This window comes from Scyliorhinus canicula, chromosome 1 (assembly GCF_902713615.1).
Source record: "Scyliorhinus canicula chromosome 1, sScyCan1.1, whole genome shotgun sequence".
Classification (NCBI taxonomy): domain Eukaryota; kingdom Metazoa; phylum Chordata; class Chondrichthyes; order Carcharhiniformes; family Scyliorhinidae; genus Scyliorhinus; species Scyliorhinus canicula.
The window spans coordinates 227749085-227755084 of record NC_052146.1 but is presented as its reverse complement, the minus strand read 5'-3'; the positions used below and the strand labels follow the sequence as shown (position 1 = coordinate 227755084).

The window sequence follows — 6000 nt, the reverse complement described above, 5'->3', positions numbered from 1 at the left end:
ACAGCCTTGATTGGCTACAGTTTTTTTTACTGATTGATCTACTCCACATTAGTTGGTAAGCGGAAAGAATGAGCAGGATAACCCTCACTGTAAAATTAAATCTGTGTTAAGCATAATGACCGTCTCTGCGGAACCTGCAGCTTTGAAGTGATCATCCACCAGTAAAAATCCCCGAAGACAGTCCAAAAGGGCGATTACTGGTAAGTGACATTTTCCTCAGGAATTCCAGCCTGTTCTCTGGAGGGCTGGCAGGATCCCGAGATATTTCCTAGTGAATCGCGTTAGAAATGGAACGGACCAAATAATGAGAGGGAACTGACAGAAATTCAGGACAACATAAAAAAAATCAGAATAGAGCAAGGAGTAGATTACATGGGATTTTGAAAAGTGTACCTCCCCGAAGAAAATGTTAGATGATGAGCATCATTTCTACCCTTCCCTCCAACACTCAGTAGGAATAAGCTACACAAATGTCCACATGGCTCCAGACGAGGCCTTATACCTCGAGTATATGTGGTCAATTTACTCATTCCTCCCATTGTATTACATATTCTTCAATCCTAGAATCCCTACAGTGCCGATTATTGAATTCAAGTCTAGCAATTCAAAGCTACAGTAGAATAGACATGTATTTGCTAATACCTTTAATTAAAACTGGCATGCAGAAGTCTGGAGAAATGGCAACCTTACAGTCTTGAAAGACTAGTGTGGATGCTATAGAAATAGGGATGGTTGCTTAGGAATCCTTGAAACATCCAAGCAGACTCTAATGCTGTGAACTAGATCTTGTGGCTATCAGGATAGAAAGTCATCATCACCATCACCCTTCAACTGGCAGTATACTTCCTGTTTCAGTACAGCTTCAACACTGGAATCTACTTGACAATGTGGAAAATTGCTCAGATATGTCCCCCCACAAAAAGCAGGAAAAATCCAATGCAGTCAAGTAGTCCCCCTTGAGTCTACTCTCCATCATCAGCAAAGTGATGGAATGTGGTATTGATTGTGCCATCAAGCAGCATGTACACATTAATAACATGTTTATTAATACTCATGCCACTCGGCTCCTGGTCTCATAACAACCTATGTGCAAACATGGACAAATCAGCTAAATTCAAGTGGTGATGTGGGGATGTCTGCTCCTGACATCAAGGCAACATTTGACAGAGTGTAGTATCAAGCAGCCTTGAATTCAGCGGAAAAAATAATCTGACTCTGGACAGCACTGCACAAGTTCCTCAATCCTTCAGCTGCTTCATTAATAACGTCCCTGCCATCATAAGGTCAGAAGTGAATGCTCATTGATGATTGCACAATGTTCAGGACCATTTGAAACTTCTCAAATATTGAAGCAATCTGTACTCTTATGCAGCATGACCTGGTCAATATTCAGGCTCGGACTGAAAAGTGGCAAGTAATATTAATGCCTCATAAATGCCAGGCAATGGCCATCTCCAACAAGAGAGAATCTAGCCATCCCCCTTAATACCATTGCACAATTCTCCACCATCAACATCCTGGGGGTTACCATTGACCAAAAACTGAATAAGGCTGCAAGAGCAGGTCAGAGACTGGAAATTATGTGAAGAGTAACTCACCACCTGCCTCCCTGAAGCGTTTCCACCACCTGCAAGGCACAAGTCAGGAGTCTAATAGAATACACTCGACTTTTCTGAATGACTATGGCTCTAACAATACTCAAGATGCTCAACATCACCCTTGGCATAGTAGTTCATTGACTGGCACCCATACACAATCTTAGACATTAATTCCCTCCACCACTGGTGCACAGTGGCAGCAATGTGTACAATTTACAGGATGCACTGCAGCAACTCTCCAAGGCTCCTTCAACAGCACCTTCCAGACCTGTAACATCTACACCAAGAGGACAAGGGCAGCAGAAGCATTGGAACACCTGCTAGCCTTTGGAAAACTGAATGATACCACTTTCTTCACTATCACGGGGCAAAAACCTACAGTTGCTTTCCTAACAGTACCGCAGATGTACCTACACCGGAAGTAGTGCAGCATTTCAAGAAAGTGGTTCACCATCACTTTCTCTTTTAAAAAAAAATATTTTTCTTCAAGGCTCTTTAGAAATATACACAAAATATCAGAAGGCCAAAACAGACAACCACAAATCCCCAACCTCCCCGAATACCAACACCCCACCACATCCCACCTCCCCCATTGTTACCTCCTTATTGGGCCTCTCTCTCCACCTGGATTCTCGGATCTTCCAACACATCAAGTATCGTCACCTCTGGACTTGAGGCCACCCCCACACCCAGAACCTCGGACATAACATCCGAGAACCCCTGCCGGAACTCCGTCAGTCATGGACAAGCCTAGAACATGTGGATATGATTGGCAGGGTCCCCTGCACACCACCACACCTGTCTTCCACCTCTGCAAAGAACCTGCTTGTCCTCGTCACCGTCATGTGGGCTCTATGCATCATCACTTTTTCAAGAGCAATTAGGGATAGGTAACAAATGCTGGCCTTGCCAGAAATGTTCATCTCCCATGAAAGAATTTTAAAAATATATTTTTTGATTTAAACTTAATAAAGTACACCAGAATGGTTAATGAATGCTATGGGGAAAATATTTTTTGACATGGGCTACATAAGCAGATATCAGGATTGATGACCAAAAATTTGACCACACAAATAGGTTTTAAGGAACGTCTTAAAAAAGAGAGGTAGAGAGGAGAAGAGGTTTAGAGAGGTTAGGGCCGAGGTAATGGAAAAATGATTAAATTCCGAGATCTGCATGAGGCCGGAATTGGAGGTGGTTTATAAAAATTCTTCCATGGGACGTGGGCTTTGCAGGATGTGCTAACATTTATTGCCCATCCCTAATTGCCCTTGAGGGGCAGTTAAGAGCCAACCACATTGCTCTTTGTCTGGAGTGACATGTAGGCATGTAAGGACAGCAGATTCCCTTCCCTAAAGGACATTAGTGAACCAAATGCATTTTTACGACAATTGACAATGGTTCCATGATCATCATTAGACTTTAAATTCCAGATTTTTATTGAATTCAAATTTCACCATCTGCAGTGGAGGATTTGAACCTGGGACCCCAGAGTGCTCTAGATCTATGGATTAGTAGTCCAGTGTCAATACCACTATGCCACCGCCTCCCCAAAGAGATGTCAAAGGCTTGTATGGTTAGAGGAAATTTACAGAGACAGGGCCATGGAGGGATTTGAAAATAAAGATGAGGATTATAAAATTGAGGCAGTGTCAGATGAAGAGCCAATGAAGGGCAGCAATGTGAGCTGATGAGTGGATGAGATTTGGAGTAAATGAAGATATGGACAGCAGAGTTTTCAATGAGCTCTATGTTGGGTGCCAGAGGGAGGCCAGCCAGGAGTGCATCGGAATAGTCATTGGAATATAAGTAACAAGACTGTAATTTCAGCAGTAGATGAGTTGAAACAGCAGTGGATTTGAACAATATTACAGAGGTGGAAGTAGGCAGGTGGGCTGCTTACTCGGTGCATGTATATGGTTGGAAATTTATTTCAGAATCAAATACAACTTAATGGTTGGCAATGATCTTGATCAGCTTAAGGCAGTTAACGGGGATGGAAATGGTAGACAGGGAATGCAATAAAGGTAGAAAATTCAAGAAATATTCATCAGGTTTCACAGATTCTGTGGAGAGAGGAACAAGATTAATGTTTCAGGTCAGCGACTTTTTTTTCAGAATGGGAATGGAGTTTGTTGTGAGGTCCCAAAGACAATAGCTGCAGTCTTCTCATTATTTAGTTGGCATTTCTGTTCATCTAATATTGGGTGTTGTGTGACTAATCAAAGATAGTAGAACAGTCTGGGCAGCACAATAGCACAGTGGATAGCACTGTATTTTCAGATGATAGTGCTTGGAGGTAGTATGTGGATGAGAAATAGAAGGGCCGAAGGATAGATTCTTGAGGAAGTCCAGAGGTAGCTGGGAGAGAGAGAGTGGGATGAGAAGCCATCACAATGATTCTCTGGCTACGGTTAGTTAAGGCAGATCCACTTATCCCAATAATACAAAAGAATATTGGGGAGGAATTAAATACTATCACTATCACTAGAGAAGTAATATTAGACAATCCAATGGCGTTAAAGACAGATAAGTCCCCTAGCCCTAATGGCTTGCATCCTAGGATCCTAAAAGAAGTAGCTACAGAGATTGTGGATGTATTGGCTGTAATTTTCCAAAAATCCTTTGATTCTGGAGATGTACCGGAAGATTATAAAACTGCCAATGTGACACTCTGATTCAAAAGGAAGGGTGGCAAAAAGTCATTAACTATAACTGATGAATTACATAGAATTACATAGAATTTACAGTGCAGAAGGAGGCCATTTGGCCCATCGAGTCTGCACCGGCTCCTGGAAAGAGCACCCTACCCAAGGTTAACACCTCCACCCTATCCCCATAACCCAGTAACCCCACCCAACACTAAGGGCAATTTTGGACACTAAGGGCAATTTATCACGGCCAATCCACCTAACCTGCACATCTTTGGACTGTGGGAGGAAACCGGAGCACCCGGAGGAAACCCACGCACATACGGGGAGGATGTGCAGACTCCGCACAGACAGTGACCCAAGCCGGAATCGAACCTGGGACCCTGGAGCTGTGAAGCGATTGTGCAATCCACAATGCTACCGTGTTGCCCGAGCATCTAACGTTGGAAAAATGTTGGAATCAATTATTAAGAATAGCTGCATATTTTGAAAATCTAATTAAGCAGGGAATGCTTCCTGTATCCAAGAATATCAACGCCAAATCGCTGTCCCTTACAAATTCCACAGTCGCTTAATACACTTGTATCTTCCCTATTATACTGTCCTCGGTTTGATAAGTAGGATGGTGGCAATGGACTCGCATGTTTTGTGATATTCACACAAGTGGAGGGGTTCCTATTATACTGCTGTCCACCTAATTCAGACTGAAGCCCCTGCTTCCCAGCAACCCAGTGATCAACTCGTCACCCTTTATATTGGAGGGAGAAGGGTAGGCAGAGGCCCCCCAAGTTTGCTCCAAGGTGATAGAATATTCCATCTAAATTCTTATTGTGTGGCAGATTTAAAGGCAGATTCAGAGTATTTAAGACTAGTTATGATCCATGCTTGCTTGCAATATTTTAAAACTTATTCTCAGTTCAAATGGCAACTTCTGCACTCTGTATGATCTAAAAATTAATACATTTAATGTATGAGATACAGAACAGCACAAAACAAGTTTAACAACTTGAATAAGACATGGAATTCCATTATGCCTCATGCCATAACAGAAGATTAATAATACAAACAACGTGGAGCAATGTTAAACAATGAACAACAGAATACAGTACTGGAAGTCTGGTGATTGATTTTAAAGGGCTAATCAATCAAACCAGTCACTCAGTGCCAGTAGTATCATATCCTCCACCCCCCAACCTTTATGAGACTACATCATACCCATCCTTCACCCCCCCAACCCTTCATACCCCCTCACCCTGCCTTTCATGGGCATAGCCTCCCTCAGGCCTTGACGCCTAGCACTCGGGCACCCTGACACTGTCATCCTATCACCCTGGCAGTGCGCCTGACAGTGCCAGGGTGACAGTGCCAAAGGGCCCAGGTACCAATTAAAGTGCCAGGGCGCCACCCTATTCTGAACCCAGCCACCCAAGGTTGTCCAAAGGCCTGGGAGATCCTTCCCCCATCTTCCCTGGTACCGTTACGCCTAGTCCACATTTTGTGTACTAACCAGGCAAGGCCGTTAGGTCCCAGGCACTGGGAAAATCTGACATATGCATATTTAAATGAGCCTAATGGCTCACCCTTGCTGGACGAGATCCAGGTCATGACATCTTGCGAGGTTCGGATGAATTTCTTGAGATGTTGCGAGGGTTTGCGAATTTCGCGGGATTCCCAGCCTCGTACCAACATCAAGTCACGTGTGATGAGGCCATTGAATCTCGCCCATGATCTGATAGAATTGCATGAGGTGA

General features: G+C 43.5%; 1 long non-coding RNA gene across 1 annotated transcript in view; it reads left to right on the top strand.

Annotated features, from left to right (window-relative positions):
- LOC119977899 overlaps positions 1–6000 on the top strand; it is a 44216-nt gene continuing 38216 nt past the window's right edge. The window contains exon 1 of the long non-coding RNA XR_005463317.1: positions 1–200. This is a non-coding gene — a long non-coding RNA (uncharacterized LOC119977899). The remainder of the gene's footprint in view (positions 201–6000) is intronic.